We start from the raw sequence: 22,283 nt of genomic DNA, 5'->3' as shown, positions 1-22,283 counted from the left end.
GGGGCAGTTGCGTCCAGTGGCTCCGGGAGGTTTTTTGCCCCGTCTTTTACATGGGATGCAGACTGCTGCAGCCCTACAGTCTTTCCTCACATGACCATCCTCGCCACATTTTGAGCAGGCCGACCCCCTGATACAGTGCCTCAGAACGTAGTCGACATCTCCGCAATTGTGGCAACGTGGTACCACAAGATAGTCTCTGGTATTTACGGCGTGGAAGCCAATGTACAGTTTGCCCATTGCCGTTACTCTTTCCCACATTTGAGCGGAGACCTCGGCGACGTGATGAACCACATCACGGTGCCGAGGCCCCGTTTTGAATCTCAGTCTAAAACTTTCTTTAAATTCATCGTCTGTCATGTCCTCAAAATTCTGGGCCATAATAGTGTTTTGTAGTTCCTCGTTAGTCATAACCGTTGGTACGTCATATAAGATGACTAAAGGGTTTCTTTTCCTCGGTGGCTCGCAATTGACCACCGAGTTTAATTTGGCATTGTTCAACAGTTTTTCTTTGTCCTCTTCTGAGGCAACTTCAACGATTACCGAGTTTTTTCTCGGTTTTACTTTGTTGATTTTGATTGTCTTTGACAGGATTGATGGTGGTAGTGAGTAGCTCCTGCATCTTTTTTACGCTGGTATCTTGGCCAGGCAAGGTCCTTAAGAAGACCGTTGTGTCTGATCGTTTGGTGACTCGAGCAAAGGTGTCTTTAGTTGTTTGCGGTTTCAGTGGCGCTTGTGCGACCACTCCCACCCAGATTTTCGGGGACTCCGGCGCGTGTCGTAAGCACTAAAATCCTCTTCCTGTAATTTTCCTCTTCACTTACTTCAATAAATATAATGCTTGATACGGTTCTTTAACGTTGTATTATTCACTCACACATATAATACATCGAGATAGCAGGACTTCATCTGTAAAATCGTACATTCTCATCGTCCTACATACGAGAGAGTTTGACTGTTTTTAAATAAATCTTAATTTTACGGCATCCTGTGGCCTTTCATCATGTACTTAAACAACGACCAGCCGTTCTGGGCTCTAAACTGTGATGATGCTGGTAACAGACATCAGCAAGGACTCATGTCATACACGTGGTGTGGCAATAAGAAGTGTGTCGATATTTAAATGAATACGACAGCTCTGCATGTAAACAAAGCTATCCTAGGTGCCCAGTACGCTGATATTCTCTAGCTGCACAGCCACTCAAGGAAGTTACGTAAGGCAAAAGTATGAAGGGACACCTGATTCCTTTTGAAATTCATGTCGTACTGGACAAGTGTCCCTTTCTAATAAAGTCCAACTCAATGGAACGACCGCTTCAGACGCGACATTCTGTGGGTGACATGGTATTAGGTCTATAATGAGCCTACTCCACTTGTGTTCAGGCACTTTTGACATGATACTATACGGTTGTGGTGATAATACTGATGGCTGGGTTCAACTACCGTGGCCTCGAGCTGCGCTGTAGTGGTGTGCACAGAAGAAGGAAGCTGTGCTGTGCTTTCTGAGCATAAAGAGTGGAGAACGCAGTGCTGCTTCACCAGCGTGCTCTCTCTCTCTTTCTCTCTCTCTCTCTCTCTGTGTGTGTGTGTGTGTGTGTGTGTGTGTGTGCCTGTGTGTTTATAGCTCACCTCACATTCCACCCATCCCCTCCATCGCCTAACCTGGTGACTGACAGCTTGGAGTGAGTGACACACTGAATTTATACACTAGGAAGACTACCCTGTTGCTTCTTAACGTAATACTTGTATTATCTTCATACTACCCGTAATGAACACCACAGTGGTGAAGTACCCACACCATACTACCATTAATATGAAATGTATAAATCTCTGTCCGACAGGCTCCATTCATGATTATGCGGCTGGTGGACATATTCATATGAAATAGAGGATGAGGAAAGCAAGGGAAGGGATGGGTGGGAAACTCCTAACTTCCAGCTGCACAGGGCACTGTGGAAATGCAATGGTGTAAGTTTAAAACTGTGCTGGACAGAGACTCAAACACGGATTTACCACTTCTCTCGAGCGGTTGCCTTAAGCGCTTTGGCCATCCGGACACAGTTCCTGACCAACTCAAATGTCCTAGATATCGCAGGCGGCAGTGCAGCATCCCTCCCTCGTACATTAACCCCCTACTCACGAATTATTAATTCGGTTCGGACATTATTGGTTCATCGCCACTGAAGCATGTATCAAGGAGACATGTCCGACAGAACAGCAGCCATCGTCCATTGAACCCTTACTCGCGAATTATTAATTCCGTTCGGACATCATTAGTTCGTCGCCACTGTAAGGAACGTCGGGGAGACATGTCTGACAGAGCAGACACCACTCAAACATATACAGGGTGTTACAAAAAGGTATGGCCAAACATTCAGGAAACATTCCTCACACACAATGAAAGAAAATATGTTATATGGACATGTGTACGGAAACGCTTACTTTCCATGTTAGAGCTCATTTTATTACTTCAAATCACATTAATCATGGAATGGAAACACACAGCAACAGAACGTACCAGCGTGACTTCAAACACTTTGTTACAGGAAATGTTCAAAATGTCCTCCGTTAGCGAGGATACATGCATCCACCCTCCGTCGCATGGAATCGCTGATACGCTGATGCAGCCCTGGAGAATGGCGTATTGTATCACAGCCGTCCACAATACGAGCACGAAGAGTCTCTACATTTGGTACCCGGGTTGCGTAGACAAGAGCTTTCAAATGCTCCCATAAATGAAAGTAAAGAGGGTTGAGGTCAGGAGAGCGTGGAGGCCATAGAATTGGTCCGCCTCTACCAATCCATCCATCCCCGAATCTGTTGTTGAGAAGCGTACGAACACTTCGACTGAAATGTGCAGGAGCTCCATCGTGCATGAACCACATGTTGTGTCGTACTTGTAAAGGCACATGTTCTAGCAGCACAGGTAGAGTATCCCGTATGAAATCATGATAACATGCTCCATTGAGCGTAGGTAGAAGAACATGGGGTCCAATCAAGACATCACCAACAATGCCTGCCCAAACGTTCACAGAAAATCTGTGTTGATGACGTGATTGCACAATTGCTTGCGGATTCTCGTCAGCCCACACATGTTGATTGTGAAAATTTACAATTTGATCACGTTGGAATGAAGCCTCATCGGTAAAGAGAACATTTGCACTGAAATGAGGATTGACACATTGTTGGATGAACCATTCGCAGAAGTGTACCCGTGAAGGCCAATCAGCTGCTGATAGTGCCTGCACACGCTGTACATGGTACGGAAACAACTGGTTCTCTCGTAGCACTCTCCATACAGTGACGTGGTCAACGTTACCTTGTACAGCAGCAACTTCTCTGACGCTGACATTAGGATTATCGTCAAGTGCACGAAGAATTGCCTCCTCCATTGCAGGTGTCCTCGTCGTTCTAGGTCTTCCCCAGTCGCGAGTCATAGGCAGGAATGTTCCGTGCTCCCTAAGACGCCGATCAATTGCTTCGAACGTCTTCCTTCGTTCTGGAAATCTGTCTCGATACAAACGTACCGCGCCACGGCTATTGCCCCGTGCTAATCCATACATCAAATGGGCATCTGCCAACTCCGCATTTGTAAACATTGCACTGACTGCAAAACCACGTTCGTGATGAACACTAGCCTGTTGATGCTACGTACTGATGTGCTTGACGCTAGTACTGTAGAGCAATGAGTCGCATGTCAACACAAGCACCGAAGGCAACATTACCTTCCTTCAGTTGGGCCAACTAGGGGTGAATCGAGGAAGTACAGTACATACTGACGAAACTAAAATGAGCTCTAACATGGAAATTAAGCGTTTCCGGACACGTGTCCACAAAACATCTTTCCTTTGTTTGTGTGTGAGGAATGTTTCCTGAAAGTTTGGCAGTACCTTTTTGTAACACCCTATATATTTTTCGAAGGCTCTTTGAAGTTTGTTTCAGTGTGGATGCCCTAATGTAGTCTGAATGGGAATCAATAATCTGCGAGTAGGGGTTGATGGACGTTGAGCGCTACATTGTAGCATATGGTAAGTTGTAAATTTTAGTTGGTCAGGGACTGTGTCCGAATGGCCTAAGCAGTAATGGCAACCACTCATGAGAACAGCCCGTGAGAGGTGGTAAATCCGAGTTTGGGTTCCGGTAAAGCACAAACTTTCATCTCTCGCCATTGCATTACCACAACGCGCTGTGCAGCTGGAAGTCACGTTTCCCACTCATCTTTCCCCTCTCTTTCACCATTTCATATCAACTAGATGGAAGCAGGTATAATATGAAAGTTCTACACCATTTTTAAAATACTCAATTTTTTATTAAGTACTCCATTTTCACTCTGTTTTTACTGTAAAAATTTCATATTTTCATAAACAATTCGGGATTCTCATATTAAAGTTCTACACCATTTTTAAAATACTCAATTTTTCATTAAGTACTCCCTTTTCACTCTGTTTTTATTGGAAAAATCTCATATTTTCGTAAACAATTCGGGATTCTCATATTAAACTTCTACACCATTTTTAAAATACTCAATTTTTCATTAAGTACTCCCTTTTCAATCTGTTTTTACTGGAAATGTCTCATATTTTCATAAACAATTCGGGATTCTCATATTGTACCTACTTTACGAGACTTCCACATGCTTACTAGGAAAAGCTACATGTTTTATGCGCACCGCGAAGTACACGTTGCAGGTAGACGCGGCAGAATGACGCTGTTGGTTTAAACGTCGCGTCGTACACTGCGCTCCGCACCCACCACCCCCATCGTCACGTGCACACCGTTAAGCGTGATGAGTCGTTGCTGCCATTATAGCGACAAGCGCTGTCAAAGGGGCTCGTTTTGTGGCGCGGAAAGACTTTTAGGAAAACGGAACGATTCCACCCTAATGAGCTCCCGGCGACGCAGTATATAAATACCGTGGACGAGCAAAAATAAGCCGGTGTGTATATAGAGGCCAGCGCGTCTCCGAGGTGTGCTGGGCGGCGCTCCAGCGTACGCGGCGCTGAGGTGGACGCGTCGCCGGCTTCCAGCTGACGGCCTATTTATAAGGCACTCGTTATACGCGGCCCGCTGTATTTGCGGCAGGGCGTCGTTAAAAGCTTCACGCTCGGCCTGGCGGCCCGGCACCTCGCAGCCGACGTACGACGTCTGTAGATTGTACCCGCTCGTTAGTTCAAACCACGGTGCTGTGCGTCAGACATGGTAGGTGTTCACGAAACATGCTGTGATACCATGTCCTAACTTTCTTGTAACTTTTTAATAGTTATGACAAATACTGGCACGGTTTTACTGTCAAAAGGAAAACACACAAATTTATAGGAGACGTATTCACCGAAGTCATGTAAGTCACGGCACATATACAAATGGTGGTAGTATCGCTTATACAAGGTATAAAAGGGCAGCATACTGGTGGAGCTGTCATTTGTACTCGGGTGATTCATGTGAAAGGGTGTCCGACGTGACTATGGCCCCACGAAGGGAATTAACAGACTCTGAACGTGAAACAGTAGATGGAGCTTGTAATGGTACTTGAATTACGTAACCATTACGGCAGCTCACCTCAACTTCTCGACACCAGCAATATTCTACTGTGTTTCTGTAAAGTAGTTAACATATTTCTGAGACAACATTCAGATTTGATTTCGTTAATTTAGAGGTACTTTGATACATCGATATGTTTGTATTGCAATGATATCATTCTTATGTGTATTCTTTCTTCTGTCGTTACGATCTTTAACGTACTTGGAACTCCTGATTTTTGAGCGCGTAAGTGGTGATCAGAGAGTCGGACCTTGAGAAGGTCAAGCCTTGGACGTTATGTTGGAAAGATGCATATTGTAGTCAGCTTATAAAATGTGAACTTTAACAGTGAGGAAGATGTTTTTCAAGTATGGCTGGCTGGCTCTGAGCACTATGGGACTTAACATCTATGGTCATCAGTCCCCTAGAACTTAGAACTACTTAAACCTAACTAACCTAAGGACATCACACAACACCCAGCCATCACGAGGCAGAGAAAATCCCTGACCCCGCCGGGAATCGAACCCGGGAACCCGGACGTGGGAAGCGAGAACGCTACCGCATGACCACGAGATGCGGGCTTTTTCAAGTATGTTTTGTATTGTGAAGTGATGTTTTCTGAGTTACGTGGTATTGCAACAAAAGCAATAAAAAGGAAGTGTAACTTAAATTCGGAGTGCTGATTGATTTTTTACATCACCATTGTGCTAACTTTCAAAGGTTTAATCCTCAAGAATGGTTTGCGAAACACATCTATAAAACTTTTTAATATAGGAGAATGAAACCTAGGCCTCTTTGCATCCGAGCTTGGAATCATCACCACCTAGGTTTTCGACGGTTGAGCCATGATTTTACAACGAGACCAGCGTGGGAAACACGAAAAGATGAGTGCCTAGTTTATTCGTTATTACATGAAATGACTTTATTAACTGTGCTCCAATGACACCTGCCACATAATAACTTTGTTGCGGCCCGAAAATGCAGTATTCAGCAGCGTGAGCAACACCACAATCATAGTTAGTTTTTGACCTTTGTTGTGGTAGGGTTGTTAGAAGCTGGACGCATGGGATTTTCCTTTTCGGAAATCGTTATAGAATTTAGTATTCCGAAATCAACAGTGTCAACAGTGTGACAAGAAAATCAAATTTCAGGCATTACTTCTCACCACAGCCAAGGGAGTGGCTGAAGGCCATCACTTAACGACCGAGAGCAGCGTTGTTTGCGTAGAGTTGTCAGCGCTGAAAGACAAGCAACACTGCGTGAAATAAGCGCAGAAACCAACGTGGAATGTACGACGTATCCGTTAGGGTAGTGCGGCGAAATTTGGCATTTATGGGCTATGCCAGCAGACGAGCGACGCGCGTACCTTTGCTAACAGCACATCACCTGCAGCGCCTCTCCTGGGCTCGTGACCGTATCGGTTGGACCCTAGGAAACTGGAAAACCGTGGTGGTGTCAGATGAGTCTTAATTTCAGTTGGTAAGAGCTGATGGCAGGTTTCGAGTGCAGCGCGGACCCCTCGAAACCATGGTCCTAAGTTGTCAACAAGGCACTGTGCAACCTGGTGGTGGCTCCATAATGGTGTGGACTGGGTTTACATGGAATGGACTGGGTCCTCTGGGACAACTGGACCGATCATTGACCAGAAATGACTATATTCAGATACTTGGAGACCATTTGCAACGATTCGTAGACTTCACGTTCCCAGACGACGATTCGCCACGTTACCCGGCCACAACTGTTCGCGACTGGTTTGAAGAACTTTCTGGAAAATTCGTCAAATGATTTGGCCACCCAGATCGCCCGACATGAATCCAATTGAACATTTGTGGGACGTAATCGAGAGGTCATTTCGTGCACAAAATCCTGCACAGGCAACACTATCGCAATTGTGGACGGCTATAGAGGCAGCGTGGTTCATTATTTATGCAGGGGATTTACGACTTGTTGAATCCATGCCGCGTAGTGTTGCTGCACTGGTCACTGTGTGTCTAGGTGAGAACAGTTTACTGTACCCTTAATGGATCAAAAGAAATTCGAGATGCAAAAGTTAGGCACCTGACTCAATATAGAGGGTGAGAACATTACCGCTGGATATATTTCGTAAACCACATCAAATACTGACGAATCGATTCCACAGACCGAACGTGAGGAGAGGGGCTAATGTAATTGGTTAATACAAACCATTAAAAAAATGCACGGAAGTATGTTTTTTAACACAAACCTACGTTTTTTTAAATGAAACCCCGTTAGTTTTGTTAGCACATCTGAACATATAAACAAATACGTAATCAGTGCCGTTTGTTGCATTGTAAAATGTTAATTACATCCGGAGATATTGTAACCTAAAGTTGACGCTTGAGTACCACTCCTGCGCTGTTCGATCGTGTGTTTCGGAGAGCACCGAATTACGTAGGGATCCAAAGGGAACGGTGATGGACCTTAGGTACAGAAGAGACTGGAATAACACATTATGTCCACATGTTAACACCTTTTTATTGGTCTTTTTCACTGACGCACATGCACATTACCATGAGGGGTGAGGTACACGTACACACGTGGTTTCCGTTTTCAATTACGGAGTGGAATAGAGTGTGTCCCGACATGTCAGGCCAATAGATGTTCAATGTGGTGGCCATCATTTGCTGCACACAATTGCAATCTCTGGCGTAATGAATGTCGTACACGCCGCAGTACATCTGGTGTAATGTCGCCGCAGGCTGCCACAATACGTTGTTTCATATCCTCTGGGTTGTAGGCACATCACGGTACACATTCTCCTTTAACGTACCCCACAGAAAGAAGGGCAGAGGTGTAAGATCAGGAGAACGGGCTGGCCAATATATGCGTCCTCCACGTCCTATGAAACGCCCGTCGAACATCCTGTCAAGAGTTAGCCTAGTGTTAATTGTGGAATGTGCAGGTGCACCATCATGCTGATACCACATACGTCGACGCGTTTCCAGTGGGACATTTTCGAGCAACGTTGGCAGATCATTCTGTAGAAACGCGATGTATTTTGCAGCTGTTTGGGCCCCTGCAATGAAGTGAGGACCAATGAGGTGGTCGCCAATGATTCCGCACCATACATTTATAGTCTACGGTCGCTGTCGCTCTACCTGTCTGAGCCAGCGAGGATTGTCCAGGGACCAGTAATGCATGTTCCGTAGATTCACTGCCCCGTGGTTTGTGAAACCCGCTTCATCGGTAAACAGGTAGAACTGCAACGCATTCTCTGTTAATGCCCATTGACAGAATTGTACTCGATGCTTAAAGTCATCACCATGTAATTGCTGATGTAGCGACACATGAAACGGGTGAAAGCGGTGACGATGCAGTATGCGCATGATACTACTTTGACTCAGTCCATCGGCTCTCGCAATGTCCCGTGTACTCATGTGTGGGTTCATGGCAACAGCAGCTAACACACCAACTGCACCCGCTTCTCCTGTGACGGGCCTGTTACTGACCCGTTTGCGTGCTACGACCATACCTGTTGCATACAGTTGGCGGTAGATGTTTTGCAATGTGCGGCACGTTGGATGCTCTCTGTCCGGGTACCGTTCTGCATACACCCTGCAGGCTCCAGCTGCATTTCGTCGACACTCGCCATAGATGAGTATCATCTCCGCCTTTTCAGAGTTCGAATACACCATGGTCACAGTTCCTACAACACTACACTATCACAGACGTCTGGTAACACGGTGTACTACAGTTGGTCTGCGTGCGGAGACGAATGCAGAATAACAATAGCAGCAAGCGCTACATGCGGACACTGCGACAGCCAGACCAATCTACAACAGTGTACTACAGCCACACTCGTAAACACGGTCGTCATCGTAAACATGTCCCTGCAGATGCTGCTCGCCGACCGTGGCCCGTGTTTGTTACAACACGTAACTGAACGTCGGAGGTTTCAAGCGTCAACTTTAGGTTACAATATCTCCGGATGTAATCAACATTTTACAATGCAATAAACGGCACTGAATACGTATTTGTTTATATGTTCAGATGTACTAACAAAACTAACGTGGTACCATTTAAAAAAAACGTAGGTTTGTGTTAAAAAACATACTTCCGTGCATTTTTGTATGGTTTGTACTAACCAATTACACTAGCCCCTCTCCTCACGTTCGGTCTGTGGAATCTATTCGTCAGTATTTGATGTGGTTTACGAAATATATCCAGCGGTAACGTTAGATGACTCACCCTGTATATTTCCAAGCTGCAGAGCACTGCATGTACAAGACATTAACATATGACTTATTTTTACTACATTGTTCCACTATTAATTTTTGGCCCCCTCGCCCAAAAACAGATCAGGGATAAGCCATCATTAGTATCTGCTTATTAGTAAATTTATTTTAAAATGTATGAAAGTGATTTCACAACTTTAAACTATATTAGAATAACGTTTTTCACAGATTGTTTCGAATTTTTAGATAGTAAAGTCCTGCTTTTGTTGCTTATTTTTAATATAAAATGACACTCAAATGGTTCAAATGGCTCTAAGCACTATGGGACTTAACAAAAAATGGTTCAAATGGCTCTGAGCACTATGGGACTCAACTGCTGAGGTCATTAGTCCCCTAGAACTTAGAACTAGTTAAACCTAACTAACCTAAGGACATCACAAACATCCATGCCCGAGGCAGGATTCGAACCTGCGACCGTAGCGGTCTTGCGGTTCCAGACTGCAGCGCCTTTAACCGCACGGCCACTTCGGCCGGCTGGGACTTAACATCTGAGGTCATCAGTCCCCTAGATTTAGAACTAATTAAACCTAACTAACCTAAGGAGACCACACACAACCACGCCCGAGGCAGGATTCAAACCTGCGACCGTAGCAGCAGCGTGGTTCCGGACTGAAGCGCCTAGAACCGCTCGGCTACAGCGGCCGGCAATGACAGTCAGTTACCTATCTATAGGAAATTGTCTATCATATGGATTTAATTGAAGCTGCTTTCGGCGTATACACCAATCAAAAGATCAAGAACTGCGACCAAATACAAGAAGCTTCTCGTATGCAGATAACACAGTCATTCTAAGAGTACTAGATTTGAATCTGACGAGAGAAATCTGTCAGCTACCTGTGAAGCTCCGATAAGATTTTTACAATTAAAAGGAGCTAACTGCAGACCAGTCCGTCTCACGAAACAGAGAAGTAGACGTGGATTACACGCACTTAATGTTCAGGAATCCTTCTAAAGCGCTGTTCCACCATAAAACATGTAGTGTTGATGTTTGACACAGATCTTGTATTGACAAATCTGTGGAAAAATAGCAAAATGAATATCGACATACAAAGCAAAATAAGTCATAAATGAAATTCTTGTACACGCAGTGCTCTGCAGCTTGAAAATATATATAGGCTGATATGCCTAACTTTTTCACCTCGAATTACTTTTGATCCATTAAGGATACTTTAAGTGGCACTCGGACCCACGCACTTGGATAATACGCGCTTCAGCAATGGCTCAGTGTTTTTCTGCTCGTAAGCGGCATCGGTTATTTGGTGTCAGACATGTAGAGGCAAATAAACAGTCGTATGTAGAACTGCACTCTACTAAAACAACGGTTTTGTAGTTTTGGTACACTACACGAATGTCGTAGTAAATGGTAAGTCTATCGGCAGTATTGGTAAAGTAAGAAAAATACACTGGTGTCCAAAATTAGAGCAACAAACTGCTATTTCCCCGTCCTGTGTCTAATTGACTATATAGTCATACAAACTGTCAACATATGTCGTTACGACCGTGTTCAGCACGGAAAATGGCATTCCGATCAACGGACAACCACGACAACAAAGACGCCAGGGCACTATGAAGTGGGGCAGTGTTTGCAGGGTAGTCTCATATTCACAGACGGTGCAGTACGGCCAAGCGAAGATACCTGCAGACTTTGTGTTATGGAGGATCATAAGAAGAATGGAAGCAGGATTGTCGCAAACCGAGGTGGCCCGATGGTTTACTGTGAATTGTTTTGTTGTTTCTCAGATGAGGCGACAGTTCATAGAGACCAAAACTGTATCCCGGGGACCGGGACAGGGCCTACCACAGGTGACATGAGAAAGAGTGGACCGTTATTTGGCTGTAAGGGCACGACGGCACCGCCTTAGTACTACACTGAAACTGACATCTGACCTCGCAGAACTCCCAGGACGTGTTGTATCGAGGCAAACAGCGTGGATTCATCAGAGTGGCCTTTATTGTTGGCGGCCTGCTGTCTGTTTACCCCTGGCGTGTCTTCATAGAAGGGAACGTCTAGAGTGTAGCCGTCAACATGCCGCCTGGACTGTCGAACAATGAGCTAATGTTCTCTTCACAGATGAGTCCCGATTTGGTCTATAGAGTGATCCTGGACGGATTCGTATGCGGAGGGCACGTGGAACACGATTTCCCGACCCAGACATTGTGGAAAGAGACCGATATTGAGGAGGATCCCTATGTTGACCAACCGACTCTTCATGAAATTTTACGGGTGAATCAGCAAGATTTAATTGCTGTCGGGTACCAAGAGGAGATCTTGGGATGTGATGTGCGGTTGTTGCGAGGTGCTATGGGTCCAGACGTCGTATTGGTGGACGATAATGCTCGACCTCATACAGTACGGGTGGTTTTTTTTTTTTTTTTTTTTTTTTTTTTTTTTTTTTTTTTTTTTTTTTTTTTGAAATGGGAGCTATTGCACACATGGGTTGGCCTGCTCGCTCTCCCGATTTGAATCCCATAGAGCAAGTCCGGGACGCACTAGGAAGACGGATTGCATCACGTCAGCAGCCACCAACCACTCTCCAAAACCTGTGAGCAGCTTTGCACTAAGAATGGGAGGAAAACACACAAATTACAGGAGACGTATTCACCGAAGTCATGTAAGTCACGGGATAGCTCAACTTGAGAGTGATGACATCACTCATAGCATGTCCCGTCGTTGTCAGACCTGTATTGGTGCGAGAGGTGACCACACCCCACACTGAGCACATTAACCAGTTGTTAGAATTGAACTTAATCAACTGCATGTTGTAGCTGATTAAGTGCTGTATTCTTTACATTGTTTCTACTTCACTATCAGCTGTTTATACTGTTTTGAGCCGAAATAAACGCAACGTTGCAAAATTTCCGTTTGTTACTTTGATTTTGGACACCATCGTAAATGAATGTGTAAGAGGGAAACTTCTATTTGTCTGTTCTGCACATAACTAGAACCGCCCATCATTCATTATTACTCCATTGCCTATTTTATGTCCTTACAGAACATAAATTATGTCTTATTGCTAATAAAAATTGGTTGATCACGTAATTTTTGCACTTTTATGTAACAAAGCAATTACTTTTGATGCAAGTACGGTTTACATGCACAAACATAAAAAAATCTATATGATTATTGCTGTTATTTTGTACTCAATAGAACGTTCTTCATCACGATCAAAGGCAGAATTTTCCAGTCATTATGGATAAATACGAAAGTTATTTATGAACAACAGAAACATGTTTTGTAGAAGTTCGACGAAGTATCGAAGCAATGTTTCGTTTATTTTTGTTTTTCGGTTTGTTTTAATTCTCCTTTTTTGTGTGAAAATTGCGTTTTCTAGCGCTATGAGACTATATGATAAATTTCTTATTTCTTATTTTTACTGCAACATCTCTCTGCTTCACGTTGCAAATCAACAATATTCGAATAAAACCTGAATTAATTAGACTACAAGTACTGTTTATTTTTAAGTAAGAGACATGAGGATAACTATGTAGGTCACAAATGTTCCGTATATTACGCGGCCCTTTACATATCCTCACTCAGTATCTAGGCGGTTCACCCCTTCCGGTTTGTAGGGGAATATAATAAGACACTGACACATCGAAACAGTGGTCGAATGAAGTAACGCCCAATAGGTATGCAACACACCTAACGAAAAAGTAACTGGCCAAGACTACAAGTAAAGTTACCGTAGTTTGCACTTATTTATGACAGTATACTGTAGGCTACGGTAGTTTTACAATTCTAGTCTTATGACATTAGCAAAGAGTGTCTGAGGGGTAGGGTTAGACCACCCTATCAGGAAAGGTTTTCTTCTTCCGCTCACTATGGCCCCTTTACACGCGGTGTGTTAGGAGTTAATATATAAAGTGCGAACATTTTAGGTTAGGCTTTACCGTGACTGTTATTGATATTAAATGAAAGAGCAAGTTTACTCTTACCAGTCACTGTATCTCCACGACGCGTTTCAAAGGTTCAAAATGGCTCTGAGCACTATGGGACTTAACGTCTATGGTCATCAGTCCCCTAGAACTTAGAACTACTTAAACCTAACTAACCTAAGGACATCACACAACACCCAGTCATCACGAGGCAGAGAAAATCCCTGACCCCGCCGGGAATCGAACCCGGGAACCCGGGCGCGGGAAGCGAGAACGCTACCGCACGACCACGAGCTGCGGACGAGGCGTTTCAAAGGTTTAAACCTCTATCATCAGGTGGAGTTACATTTGTTTGCCAAAGAACTAAACGTATATCTAACGGTAAAAATAAAATAAGTAAAATAGAGTACCTCCAGTGGTCACAGGTTCATTACACATCAAGGTATACTGTCCTATTTTGTAAACAAATATGACGACTGGGAACTAATAGGTGCAGCGATCGTATAGCAGAAGAGAAAAAATTGTCACAAAGTACAAAGAATGTAAATCGAATCATTTTTACTGAATAAATTTTAAAGGATTTTGGAGATATTTGTTTTGAGGTGTCGAATACATGCGTTGGAGTAAATATTTAAGATGGTATATAAATCTGATTTTGACAAGTTAATATAGAGTATGAAGTTTAAGCTACATTAACGGATTTGTATAACACTTAAAAAATTTATTCCAACGCATGAATTCGACACCTCAAAACAAGTATCTAGAAAATCCTTTAAAATTTATTCTGTAAAAATGTTGTTACGATTTACATTCTTTGTACTTTTTGATAATGTTTTCTCTTCTGCTATACGATCGCTGCACCTAATAGTTTCCAGACTCAATATTTGTTTACAAAATAGAACAGTATACCTGTGATGTGTTACGACAGGGAAATGAACCTGTGACCACGGGAGGTACTCTATTTTACTTATTTTATTTTTACCGTTCGATATACGTTAAGTTTTTTGTCAAATGTGTTTCCCCACTAGACAGTGCCACTAGTTCCTCAAAAAAATCGTAACACAACTCACACAAATGTCATACTAACAAATGTAAATTTCCTGATGATGGAGGTTTAAACCTTTGAAATGCGTCGTGGAAATAAATAAACAGTGACTGCTAACAGTAAATTTGTTGTTTCATAGAATGTAATGTATCTAAAGTGTGTGCGTTGAGTGCAGATGACTGTAGTAGATGTGTGTTTAGTATTGTGTCATGTTTTGTGTGCTATGATGATGAGACAAGAGACAAGGTGAAACCCAATGGCGGCACCAAAGGGGCACCAAGACAGTGTCAACTACTCTCGCTCTAAAAGGCACTACCTAAAGGTATGGAACTTTATGTTATACAATGGCGCATTCGAGCCACCATTTTCCCTCCTGTTGCTCCCCGAATATTAGTGGGGAAAATTTCTTCCGTTACCGGAACTCGTATGAAACACGTACTTTCCATCAGAGAATGAGGGCAGTCGACACTGGCGCCAAGGTAAAGTCGAGTTGCTTGACTTCCGGAAGGATTTCGACACAGTTCCATATTGTCACCTAATGACCAAAACACATGCTTACGAAGCAGCAGGCCTTCTTTCTGACTCGACTGAATAGTTCCGGGCAAAAGAACATACTAGGTGATTGAGGATCCATGGCGCGAACAACCCGATCGAGGTGGTCCCACACATTATCGATTGGGTTTCAATTCAGACAGTTTTGTGCCAGGCGAGTACTCTAAATTCATCTTGGTGCTCTTAGAACAACGCACGTGACCTACGAGCTGTGTGACACGTTGCATTGTCTGCTGGTAGATGCCATCATGCCAAGAAAAAACAATAGAGGTGTGCTTGTGTTGATCCATTGTGTATTCCAGAACGACAAGGTCACCTAGGGAATGTCACGGAAACGTTCCGCAGACCATAATGGCCTCTCCTCCGGCCTGGACCCTTGCAAGGAGTTTGCTTTCAGACGTTTCACGCTGTACACGTCAACGGCCATCTATTCGTTGCAGCATAAAACGTGGTCACCTGAAGACGCCAACATGTCGCCACTCATAGAACGTCGAACTGCGGTACTGGCTTTCAAATTCCTACCTCCGTCACCTACGAACAGCAGTCAGTATGGCTGCATGAAAGAGGCGCTTGCTGTGGAGGCCCATATGCAGTAATGTTCGCTAAACGGTCGTTTAGGGGTCACTACTGGTAGACCCTTGGTTCATCTGAACAGTTGCCCGTCCATTCACACGAACATACTTCCGCACTCATGGTTCACCGTTGATGCATCACAGTTGCCTCGCCGCCGGTTTTGGATAGTGCCAGTTTTCCATGCACGCTATACTTTAAGCATGGCGGCACACGAATAATTTGCAATATTAGCCATATAGGAAATGGTTTCACCTGTGGCCCGAAAACCAATGATCATGCCGTTTGGACGCCAGATAAATCGTTCCGTTTCCGCATTACGACAACGACCCCACTATTTCCGGGCCCCCTTCCTTCGCCCCCCACCCCACGTCGTTTCAAATACCCTCCACTGCTAGTGCTACCATCTCCCGCATGATAGTGGTTACTGGATTATTGTACGTTGATGTCGATCATAGGCGGTGGTCACATTAATGTGACTGGGCCGTGTGTATTCATTACTGTTTATAACAAATATAAATGGTCTATTACATAACGTCAGAAGCTTCATGAGGCAGTTTGTCGGTCCTGATGCTGCATGTAGAGAAGTCGAAACGTTAACAATGATAGCGAAATGCAGAGATTCGGTGCTAGGTCCAGGACTCGTTGACCCTGGACAGAAACAAATGTAATGTATTGCGCATATATAGGTGAACTGTATGATTACAAGATTGTCGAAAAGTCGATGGAAGCAGTCACGCCCATCAAATAGTCAGCTCCATGCATCCGGAACGGTTTAACGTGCAACGATCCCAGAAAGTAATAGTAGGAAATGCATATGAAAGACCGATTCGTTCAAAAGATCCTCAGGAATTCTATTATATGCAGGAAAGAGGTAGCTTACAAAACCCTCATTCGACCGACACTCCATTGTTACTCGATTATCTGGGACCCACAGGATTGATAGAAGAAATATGGAAGATCCAAAGAAGAGCAGCGCATTTCGTTACAGGTGTAAACGCGAACTCTTCAGGGAAATGCTTACCCAGCTCCAATGACAGATGCAACAAGAAATGCACTGTGCATCACGATGTGGTTTATTGTTGAAATTCCGTTTCCAGGAAGTCAATATATTGCTTACTCCTACGTATATCTCACTTAAACACCGTGAACGTAAGCTGATGTACATTCGAGCTCGCACAGGAAGTTACCGACGGTCGTTCTTATTGAGTGCCATTCCTGAATGGAACAGAAATGGAGGGGAAGTAACAATGGTACGCAGACTATTCTCCGCCACACACCATAAGGTGCCTTGCGGAATATAGGTACAATTGTTGTGCATTAACGACCTCGGCCATGGAGGCAAGTTATATGAAGATACAAACATTCAACGAATAACATAGTCTGATTGTAGGTTGCTTGAAGACTGCTGCTACAGCTAACTTTGTGTCCTACAAGTGAACCATCATGTTAATCACGAATTTTGATGAGTCTTAGATATGTTATAGAGGGAGAGACTTGTTCTGAGCACCTGTGCAGCGGATTTTCATGCGACGGTCCCCAGATTCCGAGAAAAACGATGTTGAAGCCGTTGGTGGCGAGGCTTGCCTTCCTCTGCGGTAGCCATACAGTATAGTATCTGTTGAGAAGCCATACAAACGTGTGGTTCCTGAAAAGGGGCAGCAGCCTCTCCAGTAGTTGCAGAGGAAACGGTCTTGATGATTGACTGCACTGGTCTTGTAACATCAGCCAAAATGCTCTTGCTCTGCTTTTACCACGAACAGCTGAAAACACGGGAAAACTACAACCATAATTTTTCCCGAATGCACGCAGCTCTACTGTATGGTTAAATGATGATGCCATCCTCTTGAGTAAAGTATTCCGGAGGTAAAATCTCTGGGCTGGGACTACTCAGGAGAACGTCGTCATCAGTAGAAACAAACCTGTTGTCCGACGGATCGGAGCTTGGAATGACAGATCCCTTATCCGGCAGGTAGGGTAGAAAATTTAAAAAGGGAAATGGATAGGTTAAGTTATATACAGTTGGGATCGGTGAACTTCGGTGGCAAGAACGGTAGGACTTCTGGTCAGGTGAATACAAGGTTATAAATACAAAATCAAATAGGCGTAATGCAACTGTTGGTTAATAATGAATAAAAGAAATAGGAACGCAGATAAGTTACTATGAACAGCACAGTGAACGCGTTATTGTAACCAAGATGGACACGAGGCCCAAACCCACAATTGTAGTACAAGTTTATATGCCAACTAGCTCCGCAGATGAGAAGGAGATTGAGCAAATGTATGATCAGATAAAAGAAATTATTCAGATAGTTAACACAGACGAAAATTTAAATGCCTCCACCTTCGTAACTCTTCAACAGTTGGCAGCATTGGTATACGGCAGGTACTGGCTTGTTCCGTAACCTCTCCTCTACATCTCCAGTTGGCGAGAAGCCTTAGCATTGAACAGTTGTGTAGTTAAAGTCTAAAGTATGGAACTCTGCGCAGACGGTCTGTCAATGCGATTTAAGCAACGTGCAGTCATTGAATTCTTGACAGGAGAAGATGTCACACCAAAGGAGATTCATCAGAGAATGAAAGCAGTTTATGGTGTTTGTGTTGATATGAGTACTGTGCGTCGTTGGGCGAGTGAGTTTGAAGATGTTGAGGCGGGAACATCTGACCTGCGTGACAAAAAAGAGTGGGCCGTCCTGTGACAGCAAGCACTGAGTTTCACAAGAAAAATGTTGACAAATTGATTCAGGACGATCGTCGTACCACTCATAGAGAAACTACAAGCACAATTGGCATTTCACAAGAGCGTGTGGGTCACACTATTGCTTTGCTTGGTTATCAGAAGAGCTGTGCACGATGGGTACCCCGGATGCTGACTCCTGAAATGAAAGCGCACAGACTTGAAATTTGCCAGGAACTTCTCTCGCGTTACGAGAATGATGACACACAGTACTCACATCAGTACAATCACCATAAACTGCTTTCATTCTCTGATGAATCTCCTTTGGGGTGACACCTTCTGCTGTCAAGAATTCGATGACTGCACGTTGGTTAAATCGCAATGACCGACCGTCTGCGCAGGGCTCCATACTTTACAAAGTAACAACACAACCGTTCAATGCTAATGCTTCCCGCCAATTGGAGCTGTAGAGAAGAGGCTACGGAACAAGCCCGTACCTGCCGCATACCAATGCTGCCAATTGTTGAAGAGTTACGAAGGTGGAGGCATTACGTTTCAGTCAACGCTCGTAATGATATTCTGTGTGACAGAGACAGGTAGCGCAGTGGTTAGCACACTGGACTTTTATTCGGGAGGACGACTTCTCAAACCCGCTTCCAGCCATCGAGATTTAGGTTTACCGTAATTGCTCTAAATCGCTTAAGGAAAATGCTGGGATGGTTCCTGTGAAAGAGCACGGCCAATTTCCTTCTCGTCCTTCCCTAATTCGAGTTTGTGCTCCGTCTCTAATAACCTCGTTGTCGACGGGACGTTAAACACTAAGGTCCACCTCCTATTCTATGTGATGTAAGTAAAAATAGGACATGGGCGGTATGTGTACTCGTACCGCCAGCGTGGCAGCCCAGAGCCTTTACCACTGCGCTACTCTTGCTTCGTCAAAACATGCTTAACGTTATGTGTATTGAAGGTTTGCATAAAACTTCAAAGCCGATTTTCTCGGGAATTAGAGGCTTTCGCATGAAAAATTGCTAGGCGGGTGTTCAGGATAGGTTCCTTTCCAACATACGTTAGGCTCATCAAAATCCGTGATTAACAAGTCTAATGGCATCTTATTAGTCGTTCTTGCACCTACCACTGTTCACAGAGTAGTGGCTGCCAGAGTGAAAAGGCTCAAAGTGGAACTGCGCAAAAAGATCCGCTACACGGATATAACCATTCTGAGTAACGACTGAATTCCCTGGAAATTTTTTTTACAGGCAACGAAAGAGCCTGTTATCTCACCTGAGATGACTAGCACAAAGGCAGCCCACTACTTCGTATAGAAAACAGATGTCGGAAGCTATTCTCTGGACACAGTGGGAACTCGCCGATTTGTAGGACGCCGAACGGGCCACTGTCCAAAGTGCGAAGAAACAACGAGCGCTTTAGATAACGGGTCTTCAGTGTAAGAATTGTAACTGTCGACAACTTCAGACGTCTTTAAGTCCCTTACTTCAGAGGTCTCTGTGACTTCATCTAACGCAGAGGGTAATGTCTTTCAAACCGCCCCAAGTACCTTATGGAGCAAGCTGTTGCACTAACTGAAGCGGTGAACCAGCGTTTGAGAGGAGAGGAGTTGAATTTTAAGTCGGAAGATTGACAGACAGACTTTCGTAAATTTGCTGAAGGGATTAAGAACAGTGCGTAGATTTACATTCGCCTTCTGCAAACCCCTGTGAAATGCATGGCACAGAGTACGTGCGTGACACGTATTACGGGTTTCTTCTGATTCCATTCGCGTGTGAAGCGCGGGAAGTTCAACCGCTTAAATGCCTCCGTGCGCTCTGCCATTAGCCTAATCTTGACTTAGCGATACGTCGGGGACTCTACAGGATGCCCATAAAGTGTCGGTGCTTATGGAGTTCTACTAAATAATAACAAAGCACATTTTAGTTACTGTAATGTTAACACCCAACATTTTCAACACGATCTCCGTGCTTTTCAATGCATAATTTGATGCACTTTGCAAGAAAGGTTAGTGCGCAGAGGACCACTCCATATGACCTATTCTCCTAATCCAGCGAGGAAGATTGTCATTCAACCAGTCTTCAATAGCTGCAGTAAAATGAGCAGCAGCCCCATGCTGCTGAAACTAATCTGGAAGTCCCTCACTCAAATGCTCAATTTGTGGGATCAATTCGTCCCTCACCATGTTCATCCGTTACATGTTCATCAATGAATAAATGTCCTAGCACATGGGCTTTCCACATACGTCGCTACACCATCATCTTTTGGCAGCCCTGCTGTTTGCATGGACTCATCCATTGTGGATTGCTTTGACACCAGTAGCGAAGATTTTGCTTGTTTTCACCATTGATATGAAACACAGCTTCATCTGTGGACAACACACAGTCTTTAGCAAAACAGTAATTTTCATCCTATTTGTCTGCAGACTATTCACACATCTGCATGCGTCAATCGGGGTCATTTCATGTGAGTGGTGCAATATCTGTAACTTGGATGGATGACACCTCTGTTCTGCTAGGATTTTATGGATGGTTGACCTTGGAATACCCAACTCCGTCGTTTCCGAAGAAGCAATTTCTTTGGGCTAGCATAAACCTTGACCAAGACAGCCTCTTTCGTTTCGTCTGAACTATTTGGTTGTCCGGAAGGAGGTTTGCCCAAAGTACTGCCTGTTCCTTTAAAATCGGTGATTTATTTCTCGACGGCAGTAAAACAAACAGGTTGACGATGAGGGTGTCTAAGGTTAAATTCTTCCGCAATTTTGCGATACGACCGTTCTTCTCGTCCACTTAAGAGTACCAATTCCACTCGTTCTTCTTTATACAGAGCCCTCATTCAATCAGAAAAAAACGAAATATATTAGAATTATTAAAATTGATTTTATTATTACTTATTTATTAATATTTATGGAATAAAGAGTATTTATTAGAATTTTTAGAATTCCCTATGTACCCAGACTTTTTGGACACAGTATAGTATATAAGTAGATTATTCTCTAAGTACAGGTTCTTCAAGATTTTTATGTAGGCTTTCGCGGCATATTAGATATCAACAGTCGCCGCTTTTGAAAGTTATTTGATGGAATCTACGGAACACTGCATATGGATGGATGAATGATTGGAAAATATCATCAGTGGCGGTCTGGTGTGAACTCTTCTTCATATTTGCTCTGCGATGTACAATTCAGTATTTCATATTGTGAATGTTCCAAAATTTCCATCTAGTAGGCCACGTAGTAGGAACTTTATAATGTTGTCGAGTAAACATAATGGACTGCAGAGAACGGCAAAATACAGTTCCATCTCGGCTCAGATATAAAAGCAACGACCACACAAAATCACCTCCGATTATGCTTCAGAAATAAATGAGGAGAAAGCGTATGGTAAATAAGCAAAAAGTCTTTAATTTATGGCAGAGATAGACCTCACGAAGTTAGAAAATAATCGTAGCTGAATTGGCGACTAAGTAAGAACAGCAGAGACACAAAACAAAGTGATATTCGTAGGTCCAGCTGTCGATATGGATCGCGACAGTGGAACTGTAAATCCATAAGGAGTCAGACAGGAATGCCACGGTGCTGAGGCTACTGCCTAACATTGAGACGTGACCGAGGGCAGGGGCAGAAGGAGGGCTGGATTCCAGGACCGCGGTGCGCCGTCGGAATACTCAGCCCGGCATTCCAGAGCGCTGCGGGCACAACTCTGGCCTGGAGCTGGGGAACCTCGCCCGGGTCAGCCCATCGATACCTCATTATGTCTCATCGGCTGCAGTGGCCGCTCAGAATCCC

This window comes from Schistocerca serialis, chromosome 1, assembly GCF_023864345.2.
Source record: "Schistocerca serialis cubense isolate TAMUIC-IGC-003099 chromosome 1, iqSchSeri2.2, whole genome shotgun sequence".
Classification (NCBI taxonomy): domain Eukaryota; kingdom Metazoa; phylum Arthropoda; class Insecta; order Orthoptera; family Acrididae; genus Schistocerca; species Schistocerca serialis.
Note: the sequence above shows the minus strand (reverse complement) of the source record.